The 12,500-nt window shown below is 35.5% G+C and overlaps 1 protein-coding gene across 1 annotated transcript in view; it reads right to left on the reverse strand.

Annotated features, from left to right (window-relative positions):
• The window catches only part of LOC106876339 (major facilitator superfamily domain-containing protein 6), a 108,606-nt gene that overhangs the window by 40,808 nt on the left and 55,298 nt on the right, over positions 1–12,500 (reverse strand). The window contains exon 2 of the mRNA XM_089340001.1: positions 2,444–2,514. The gene's annotated coding sequence lies outside the window, so the exon portion shown is untranslated. The remainder of the gene's footprint in view (positions 1–2,443; positions 2,515–12,500) is intronic.

A 12,500-nucleotide genomic window follows, 5' to 3' on the forward strand; every position in this document is an offset into this window, starting at 1 on the left:
TCTAATTACCAAGCATTTGTCTCTTAGAATCACGACTTCATGCTATTGCCTCACATTTTGAATCAGGTATAACTTCTTACATAGATTTCACCTAAACATTTGCTGACCTTGCTTGCTTACTTATATAAAACATTTACTATATTAGCTATTAAATATCGCATTTTGCCGCTGGTTATTCCATACAAAGCTGTCATATAAACGGCAGTGGTGTTATATACATATTTCATCCACAAAAACCGATGTTTCAATAAGTGTATTTCAATATCTTCGCTTTCTCTCTTTGGCGTGTGTGAGAAACGTTTTGGCGCCTCTCGTTTGGCGTCGCTGATTCAACGCTGACTTATTTGACATCAGATGTTTTAATGTTTCTCTCGTTCTCTCTCTCTTCTCTTTCCCCCTCTCCTCTTTCTCCCTCTCTCTTCTTCTTTCCTCCTCTTTCTCCCCCTCTCTTCTATCTTTCCTACCCCTTCTCTCTCCCTCTCTCTTCTCTCTTTCCTTATCACCTCTTTCTCTCTTTGCTTATGTCCGTAAGCAAATATCTCTTTAGGCGTATGAGAGGAAGGAAAGTGTTTGGCACCCGTGTTCAATTAATAAATTGTAATGGCAACTCTCCCTCTTTCATTCTCTCACCCTCTCTGTCACTCTCACCATCTCTCTTTCCCCCACGCTCTCTCTCCCTCTTTCTCTCTCTGTGAGAGCATATTTCTCTTATATGTACGAGGAGAGATAATGTGTTTATGCCAACTGTGTTTATTAACTTGCAGTCTCTCTCTGTCTGTCTGTCTCTGTCTGTCTGTCTGTCTGTCTGTCTCTCTCTCTATCTCTCTCTTTCTCTCTCTCTCTCTCTCTCTCTCTCTCTCTCTCTCTGCCTCTTCGTTTATGTGCTTGAGCAACTAGTTATATTGGTATGTGTGATTTCTCTACTCTCTCTCTTTCTCTCACTTTCTCTATCTTTATGAGTATACATCTGCACTCGTGCATCTGTATGTATGTGTTTGCCTCCAGTGCTAAAAAATACATGCTATCGCCAAAACAGGCTGAATATCCATTTAGCCGGGCCAAATCACCAGCGTCAGAACAACTGCACCCTGACGACTAAATACCACCACCACCACCACCACCACCACCACCACCAGTTCTACGACGAAGACCCCCCCCCACTGTCGCCGCCGCAACATCACTACCAAAGGATCTAAGAATAAAGAAAAGAAAAGAAACAGAAAACAATGGAGAAGATGAAACGAAAACTAACTGTAGAGAAAGAAAATGGACGCCAAGAAAAGAAGGAAGATGGCGGTGAATGAGACGTGAATGAAAGGACATTAACAACAACAACAATAATAATGATGATGACAGGAAGACAATAGCAACAGCAACAACAATGATAATGACGGAAGCAACAATAATAAGAAGAAAGGCGACGACGAATTGTAGAAGGAATTGTGTTGTAGGAGTTAGATGAGGAAAATTGATGAAGAAAAGTAATAACAATAACCATTAGCGCTACCATCACCACCTCCAGCCCACCACAGCAACCATCGCAATCGTTATCACCGGTGTCACCATCGTTGCCGCCGCCTCTGCCGCCACCATCATAACCACCACCGTCATCGTCAACACTACTATAATAACCACCCGCACCAGCACCACCATCATCACCACCACCAGCACCACCATCATCACCATCACTTTGATCACCATTACCGCCGCCACCACCACCACCACCACCACCAGCACCACCACCAGCACCACCAGCACCACCAGCACCACCACAAACCACCACCACCACCACCACCACCACCACCACTATCACCGCCGCTATAGACACCACCTCCACCACTACCACCACCACCACCACCACCGCCACAATCATCACTACCACACCACCATCACACCACCACCATCACCGGCATCAACACCATCACCACCACCACCACCACCACAACAACAACAACAACAGCAGCAACAACAACTACCACTACCACTACCGCCACCACCATCATCACCATTACTATTACTATTAAGGCCGTCACCATCACCATCAACACCACCATCACCACCACCACCACCGCCACTACCACCATCACCACCACCACCGAAACCACCACCAGCGAAAATACCACCACCGAAACCACCACCACCACCACCACCACCACCACCACCACCACCACCACCACCACCGCCGCCGCCGCCGCACAAAAAGTAAAAATATAAATAAATAGAAAGAAATTACCGAAGAAGAATTTTTGGCAGAAGATTCAAAAATATTGGAAGAATATTGGAAGAAATGAGAAGGAAACGTAAGAGCAGAAGGTAATTATAATTGGGGAAGCATGGTAACAACAACAACAACAACAACAACAACAACAACGACATCATCATCATCATCATCATCGTCGTCATCGTCAACAAGAACAACATCATCCAGAAATAATATACTTACGAATTGCCAATGTCGATGTAATTCTTGGTAATAAATCCTTATAATGTTGCTGCCATTTGGCGGGATCTACTCTGTAACGAAGAGGAACATCAAATGGAATACAGACTGCATAAACAGTAAGTATGTATATGTATGTATGCATGTGTATATATATATATATATATATATATATATATATATATATATATGTAAACACTCACGTACAAATACAGAAAACAGGTAAACAGGTATGCTATGCGATGCTTTGCAAAACATACGCATATTTCAGTAAATAACCGTTATGATTACATAATTGCTGTTGAAATATATGTTTATATCTGTGTGTGTGTGTGTGTGTGTGTGTGTTTGTATGCATGTACACAGTATGAAGACAGAAAATTAGAATATTATGCAAAACTGGATATCTGTTGTCAGTTAGGTCGCCAGCTGAAAATTTCAGTTGTATTAATTCTTTAATTCTAATCTGATCTGTTCATAGTATTTTTCTTGATATAACCTAGTATTTACGAATCATTCAAATCTAATATCACAAAATATCTGAATATACAAACCATATCATTATAATAGAGTAAATTGATAAAAAATTTGGAAGAGGAATACAGAATATCAGTTAGTGTTTGGAAAATCTATGACTTCAATAATTGCCTGAATATTTTGTACCGAAGCTTACTTCTGTTCAATTTCCGAATCATACTAAAAATTCCCCATTTCGGACCACGACCTACCGAACAGGCATAACAGGCAACGTGTCACTATAAAAGACATTAACGCCTATGTGACTATGGCTCGACCAATCAACACACACACACACACACACACACACACACACACACACATATATATATAATGTTAGGATAGAATGGTCGTGTGGAGTGAGGTGAACTGCATGCTGGGATTTATTTTCCTGTTACATTTTTCATGCTGCTGTGGGATGGAGTTGGCCTTTAATATTTAATCGTTTAATTATTGTTTGGTGTGAATGGTAATTGATTCTATTGATGATAAATGTGTGTGTGTGTGTGCGCGTGTGCATAAGAGATAGAGACGAAAAACGTTATGGAAGACCAGGATGATATACTTCCAAAAGACCAATCCTTTTTTATACTAACTAATGATCTACACCTAATTTCCCTAGACTAATTAAAAGTGTCCAACTCACACGCACACACAACCCCACCATACATACTGCATCCAAGAAAGGCTATTGCTATAAAGTCAACTTCAAACCAATAACCTTTTCTGGATGTGGTCCAGGACCCCTGTGTGTGCAGCAGCAGCAGCAGCAGCACATCTTTCGGGATCTCACTGAGCTTTGTAGGTTGTCAATAACTGTTGAGAATATTCCGTCGAAGTTGCCTTTGCCATTCATCCTTTTTGGGGTCGATAAAATAAGTACCAGTTGAGGGTACACGTGTCTGTGGAGTGCTCAGCCACTTGCACGTTAATTTCACGAGCAGGCTGCTCCGTTGATCGGATCAACTGGAACCCTCGTCGTCGTAAGCGACGGAGTGCCAACAACAACATGTCTGAGAATAAACTCACTCATTCATGCACACACATGTATGTGAACTACAGAGACAAACACACATTTCCGTTTTATTGTTTTAGCCTTATTCAAGATATATATTAGGACTCTTATGATCCGCTAGGCTAATTCTGAGGGCTTAATTCCGTATGTATATTGATTTCTCTTTTAGAGCACGCAATATAATGATTCTGCAGCGAGTGGAAAATTATCGACTAAATTGATTATTCGATAGAATCAATAAATCTAATCAATTAAACATTCGCTAGAGGTGATTATGTGAATCATATTAATGTGAACGAGAGCAGAAACAAAACGAGTTGCGAAAAGGGAAAAGAAACCAATGTTAAAACTCTAATCTTCGTGACAAACATCTAATCCAAGCAACCTGTGAAATGCAAATGCGAAACAAGAAAAATGAAAGAGCGTGTGTAATCGTAAAACAAGTCCCTTTAGAGCCGAAGGCTTTCAAAAAATACAACAAGTGCAACACTGGCCTATTCAGCTCCGTGGTAAACATGGTCGTTGTGGAAAAATGAACATAATGAAAACCTGATAAAAGTGCTATCTTGTAGAATATATGGCAAAACAAATAAAGCATATATATATATATATATATATATATATATATATATATATATATATATATATATATATATATATATATATATATATATATATATATATATATACATATATATATATATAATAAATTTTGTGGATGTATAAATAAAGCATATATATACATATATATATATATATATATATATATATATATATATATATATATATATATATATAATAGATTTTGTGGATGTATGAATATCATACTCTTTATCATTATATATATATATATATGTATGAATGTATGTGTAAACATAATTCATATATATAAATATGCCCTTTCATGAATTTGGAAATGTTATGCCGTAGTTTTAGATATGAGAAAGTGAGTGAGAAAGTGAGTGAGAGAGAAAGAGAGAGAGAGAGAGAGAGAGAGAGAGAGAGAGAGAGAGAGAGAGAGAGAGAGAGAGAGGTAGGGAAAGAAGTTGGGAGGAAGATATATTTTTTTAATATTAAAAGTATATTTTATTTATGTATTTTTATTCATTTAGTTTTGGGGATTTTTGTTTCGTTTTGTTCCCGTTTTTGCCATTCAATTGAGTCACAAGGCTTTATTATGAAAGAAAGTATCGTTGCACGTGCGTAGGTGCGCATGTCGGTGCGTGTGCATATGTGTGTGTGTGCGTGTCTGTGTATGTGGATGCATATGCGTATGTGTGTGTATGTGTGCATGTGCGTCTGTGTCTGCGTGTATGTATATGTGTAAGAGTATGTTTATGCATGTGCGTATGTGTAGGCGTGCGCCTACATACATAATACATACATACATACACAAGCACACACACACACGCACACAATACACACACACATATTGAAAGCAATGAGCACAAAATAAAAGAAGACAGCCCAGGTGGGATAAATTTTAACAAATGTATTAGTTTAACGCTAAAGAGAAATGAAAATAGCGTGTATGTATGTTTATGCATTATATATATGTATATGGTTTCACATACACACACATATATATATAATTATTTATATATATTTATTTATTTATGTGTTTCAGCCAAGTGGCTGCGGTCATGCTGGTGCACCATATATATATATATATATATATATATATATATATATATATATATATATATATATATATATATATATGATTATATATATATATATATATATATATATATATATATATAAATGCATGTATATAGATAAATGTATATTTTTATATATATATATATGTATATATATGTATATGTATATATATGTATATATATGTATATATATGTGTATATATATATATATATATATATATATATATATATATATATATATATATATATATATATATATATATATATATATATATAATGTGTGAATAATCTGTGAGTGCGCGAGATGAAGTGTGTTTGTGGATATAGGTAAATCAAAAAAATCAAATGTCGCGGAGAGAGAGAGAGAGAGAGAGAAAGAGAATGGGAGTGAGAGTGAGAAAGAGAGAGAAAATGGTGATAAATCATCAGCGATTAAGTCAGAATATAAAGGAAACATCTATCTCGCCACCACCACCACCACCATCACCACCATCACCACCACCACCGAAACCACCACCAGCGAAAATACCACCACCGAAACCACCACCACCACCACCACCACCACCACCACCACCACCACCACCACCACCGCCGCCGCCGCCGCACAAAAAGTAAAAATATAAATAAATAGAAAGAAATTACCGAAGAAGAATTTTTGGCAGAAGATTCAAAAATATTGGAAGAATATTGGAAGAAATGAGAAGGAAACGTAAGAGCAGAAGGTAATTATAATTGGGGAAGCATGGTAACAACAACAACAACAACAACAACAACAACAACGACATCATCATCATCATCATCATCGTCGTCATCGTCAACAAGAACAACATCATCCAGAAATAATATACTTACGAATTGCCAATGTCGATGTAATTCTTGGTAATAAATCCTTATAATGTTGCTGCCATTTGGCGGGATCTACTCTGTAACGAAGAGGAACATCAAATGGAATACAGACTGCATAAACAGTAAGTATGTATATGTATGTATGCATGTGTATATATATATATATATATATATATATATATATATATATATATGTAAACACTCACGTACAAATACAGAAAACAGGTAAACAGGTATGCTATGCGATGCTTTGCAAAACATACGCATATTTCAGTAAATAACCGTTATGATTACATAATTGCTGTTGAAATATATGTTTATATCTGTGTGTGTGTGTGTGTGTGTGTGTGTTTGTATGCATGTACACAGTATGAAGACAGAAAATTAGAATATTATGCAAAACTGGATATCTGTTGTCAGTTAGGTCGCCAGCTGAAAATTTCAGTTGTATTAATTCTTTAATTCTAATCTGATCTGTTCATAGTATTTTTCTTGATATAACCTAGTATTTACGAATCATTCAAATCTAATATCACAAAATATCTGAATATACAAACCATATCATTATAATAGAGTAAATTGATAAAAAATTTGGAAGAGGAATACAGAATATCAGTTAGTGTTTGGAAAATCTATGACTTCAATAATTGCCTGAATATTTTGTACCGAAGCTTACTTCTGTTCAATTTCCGAATCATACTAAAAATTCCCCATTTCGGACCACGACCTACCGAACAGGCATAACAGGCAACGTGTCACTATAAAAGACATTAACGCCTATGTGACTATGGCTCGACCAATCAACACACACACACACACACACACACACACACACACACACATATATATATAATGTTAGGATAGAATGGTCGTGTGGAGTGAGGTGAACTGCATGCTGGGATTTATTTTCCTGTTACATTTTTCATGCTGCTGTGGGATGGAGTTGGCCTTTAATATTTAATCGTTTAATTATTGTTTGGTGTGAATGGTAATTGATTCTATTGATGATAAATGTGTGTGTGTGTGTGCGCGTGTGCATAAGAGATAGAGACGAAAAACGTTATGGAAGACCAGGATGATATACTTCCAAAAGACCAATCCTTTTTTATACTAACTAATGATCTACACCTAATTTCCCTAGACTAATTAAAAGTGTCCAACTCACACGCACACACAACCCCACCATACATACTGCATCCAAGAAAGGCTATTGCTATAAAGTCAACTTCAAACCAATAACCTTTTCTGGATGTGGTCCAGGACCCCTGTGTGTGCAGCAGCAGCAGCAGCAGCACATCTTTCGGGATCTCACTGAGCTTTGTAGGTTGTCAATAACTGTTGAGAATATTCCGTCGAAGTTGCCTTTGCCATTCATCCTTTTTGGGGTCGATAAAATAAGTACCAGTTGAGGGTACACGTGTCTGTGGAGTGCTCAGCCACTTGCACGTTAATTTCACGAGCAGGCTGCTCCGTTGATCGGATCAACTGGAACCCTCGTCGTCGTAAGCGACGGAGTGCCAACAACAACATGTCTGAGAATAAACTCACTCATTCATGCACACACATGTATGTGAACTACAGAGACAAACACACATTTCCGTTTTATTGTTTTAGCCTTATTCAAGATATATATTAGGACTCTTATGATCCGCTAGGCTAATTCTGAGGGCTTAATTCCGTATGTATATTGATTTCTCTTTTAGAGCACGCAATATAATGATTCTGCAGCGAGTGGAAAATTATCGACTAAATTGATTATTCGATAGAATCAATAAATCTAATCAATTAAACATTCGCTAGAGGTGATTATGTGAATCATATTAATGTGAACGAGAGCAGAAACAAAACGAGTTGCGAAAAGGGAAAAGAAACCAATGTTAAAACTCTAATCTTCGTGACAAACATCTAATCCAAGCAACCTGTGAAATGCAAATGCGAAACAAGAAAAATGAAAGAGCGTGTGTAATCGTAAAACAAGTCCCTTTAGAGCCGAAGGCTTTCAAAAAATACAACAAGTGCAACACTGGCCTATTCAGCTCCGTGGTAAACATGGTCGTTGTGGAAAAATGAACATAATGAAAACCTGATAAAAGTGCTATCTTGTAGAATATATGGCAAAACAAATAAAGCATATATATATATATATATATATATATATATATATATATATATATATATATATATATATATATATATATATATATATATATATATATATATATACATATATATATATATAATAAATTTTGTGGATGTATAAATAAAGCATATATATACATATATATATATATATATATATATATATATATATATATATATATATATATATATAATAGATTTTGTGGATGTATGAATATCATACTCTTTATCATTATATATATATATATATGTATGAATGTATGTGTAAACATAATTCATATATATAAATATGCCCTTTCATGAATTTGGAAATGTTATGCCGTAGTTTTAGATATGAGAAAGTGAGTGAGAAAGTGAGTGAGAGAGAAGAGAGAGAGAGAGAGAGAGAGAGAGAGAGAGAGAGAGAGAGAGAGAGAGAGAGAGAGAGAGGTAGGGAAAGAAGTTGGGAGGAAGATATATTTTTTTAATATTAAAAGTATATTTTATTTATGTATTTTTATTCATTTAGTTTTGGGGATTTTTGTTTCGTTTTGTTCCCGTTTTTGCCATTCAATTGAGTCACAAGGCTTTATTATGAAAGAAAGTATCGTTGCACGTGCGTAGGTGCGCATGTCGGTGCGTGTGCATATGTGTGTGTGTGCGTGTCTGTGTATGTGGATGCATATGCGTATGTGTGTGTATGTGTGCATGTGCGTCTGTGTCTGCGTGTATGTATATGTGTAAGAGTATGTTTATGCATGTGCGTATGTGTAGGCGTGCGCCTACATACATAATACATACATACATACACAAGCACACACACACACGCACACAATACACACACACATATTGAAAGCAATGAGCACAAAATAAAAGAAGACAGCCCAGGTGGGATAAATTTTAACAAATGTATTAGTTTAACGCTAAAGAGAAATGAAAATAGCGTGTATGTATGTTTATGCATTATATATATGTATATGGTTTCACATACACACACATATATATATAATTATTTATATATATTTATTTATTTATGTGTTTCAGCCAAGTGGCTGCGGTCATGCTGGTGCACCATATATATATATATATATATATATATATATATATATATATATATATATATATATATATATATATATGATTATATATATATATATATATATATATATATATATATATAAATGCATGTATATAGATAAATGTATATTTTTATATATATATATATGTATATATATGTATATGTATATATATGTATATATATGTATATATATGTGTATATATATATATATATATATATATATATATATATATATATATATATATATATATATATATATATATATATATATATATAATGTGTGAATAATCTGTGAGTGCGCGAGATGAAGTGTGTTTGTGGATATAGGTAAATCAAAAAAATCAAATGTCGCGGAGAGAGAGAGAGAGAGAGAGAAAGAGAATGGGAGTGAGAGTGAGAAAGAGAGAGAAAATGGTGATAAATCATCAGCGATTAAGTCAGAATATAAAGGAAACATCTATCTCGCCACCACCACCACCACCATCACCACCACCACCACCACAACCCCTCCCAACAACAACAACAACAACAACAACATAGAACAACAAAAGAAATCAATGCTGTGCCATGTCATAAGGTGCTGTTGATTGCTGGAAGTAGTGCTATTGATGATGATGATGATGGTGATGATGATGATGACGATGATGATGACGATGATGATGATGACGATGATGATGATGATGATGATGACGACGACGGTGATGATGTTGATGATGATAATGACACAGAGCAAGTTAATGACATCGTTCCTATAAACATTGATCGCTTACGTTCTTTCTGATTCTTCCAGATAAATATGGAGCAATCCTATTCGCTATAACATTCTCAATAGAACGTTCTTTAGTATACACTACACTACACTACCCCTCACCCGTCCAGCCACACAGATGCACGTATACGTATCAACAGGTGTAGAAAGGTGTATCAATGTATGTATGTATGTATGTATGTATGTATGTATGTATGTATGTATGAATGTGTGTATATATATATATATATATATATATATATATATATATATATATATATATGTATATATATATGTGCAGTATCTCACAGAAGTACGTACACCCCTAAACAATTTCAGTAAAATTGCCATAACTCTAATAATATAGAAAGAAATCAAACGAAATTTATTCTGAATAAAATATATTATATAGGGTGCGACAGAAATACCTTCTACATTTGACAGGTTGACAAAAGGAAAAAGAAACAAGATTTATGAAAACTTAATTTTACTGTTGTTTAAACAAAGGGTTACAGTTTTTGTTCATTAGCTGAATGAAAACATCGTTGGCTCTTGCATTAAGTTCATTAGCACCACATAAGTGATAGTTTAAAATGTGGGAGATATTTCTGCCGCACCCTGTACATGCAAACATTATACAAATTTGGAAGACAAAACAATAAACATTTTCAAAGATATGAACACAATATTAATTTTCAAACGTTACAAAAATATGTACACCCTAAAGGAAATTTGCTATATTCAATATTTTATCCAGTTTTTTTTTTTTTTTATTAAATTCAGATATTGCTAATAATTTCAATTCTAATAAATTATTTCTCCTGGCATTTTTACACCGGCCATTGTTATTGAATCTGCAGGAATTCTGATTTGTGTACCGTGATGAAAATCTTCTTCATTGTGATTAAAATGGCACCGAAAGGAAAATAATTGTCTTGAAGATTTGAAGAAAATTATTTTTAATTTGCACAAGAATGGTTTAGGATACAAGTTAATTAGCAAACGAATACATATTAGCGTAAACACAGTTGCCAAAGTAATTTAGAAGTACAAAACTACTGGACGGCTAAGCAATAAACATCCTCCAGGTCGTTCTTCTATTTTAACTGCACGTGATATTCGCCACATCCAACGTTGCGTGATGGACGACAGACGTGGTACTACTTCATCTTTGGCCCAAGAAGTGTCTTCTGTTAGTGGAAAGAGTATATACGCCCAAACAGTTCACCGAAGCTTGAACCAGTGTGGTCTTCATGGACACATTCCTCGTAGGAAGACTCTCTTCACTACTAGGTATAAATCAAATCGTCGTTCCTTTGCTGAAACCTATGTTAGTAAGGGGAAGGAGTTTTGGAATAAGATTCTTTTTTTCTGACGAGACTAAAATCAACTTGTTTGAGTCAGATGGTATTAAACGAGTATGGCGACGACCAGATGAAGATAACAGCGACAAATGCACCGTGCCTACCGTGAAACACGGTGGCGGATGTGTTATGCTTTGAAGCTGAATGAGTGCGGCTGGTGTGAGAGGACTCACTTTTATTGAGAGAACAATGGAATCAAGGCTTTATTGAGACATCGTGGCACTCCATCAGTTACGATATATATACCGTTTTAAATTCAGGTACACTCCTTGCAAACCTTGCAGTGTGCCATTTAAAGCCCGTTTACTGTATTCGGCAACCTGATGTCATCAATATTATGGATTCAAATGCCACTGAATTTACTTCAGAAATACTTTCATGTCTGGAGAGCTTATAAAATATGAGAGAAAGAGAAAGAAAATGGAATTCACGAGATACTTTATTAATCTTATGAATTCCATTTTCTCTGTCTGTCTGTCCGTCTGTTTTTCTCTCTTCCCCTTTCTCGCTCTCTCATATATATATATATATATATTAAAGGCATACATTGCAGCGTTGATTAAAATAAATTCGTGTGCATTTACATTTAACACTTTCTTGTAAACCTAAAAGTAGAAAAACCAGCGCTGCCGTAGCTCATCGGACACCAAGCAACGTTTTGTTGCTTGGTTACTCTTCATCATTTATAGATACTAAATTTGTCGTCCATAACCC

The sequence above is a fragment of the Octopus bimaculoides genome, chromosome 22 (genome assembly GCF_046866305.1).
Source record: "Octopus bimaculoides isolate indiv1 chromosome 22, ASM4686630v1, whole genome shotgun sequence".
Taxonomy (NCBI): Eukaryota; Metazoa; Mollusca; class Cephalopoda; order Octopoda; family Octopodidae; genus Octopus; species Octopus bimaculoides.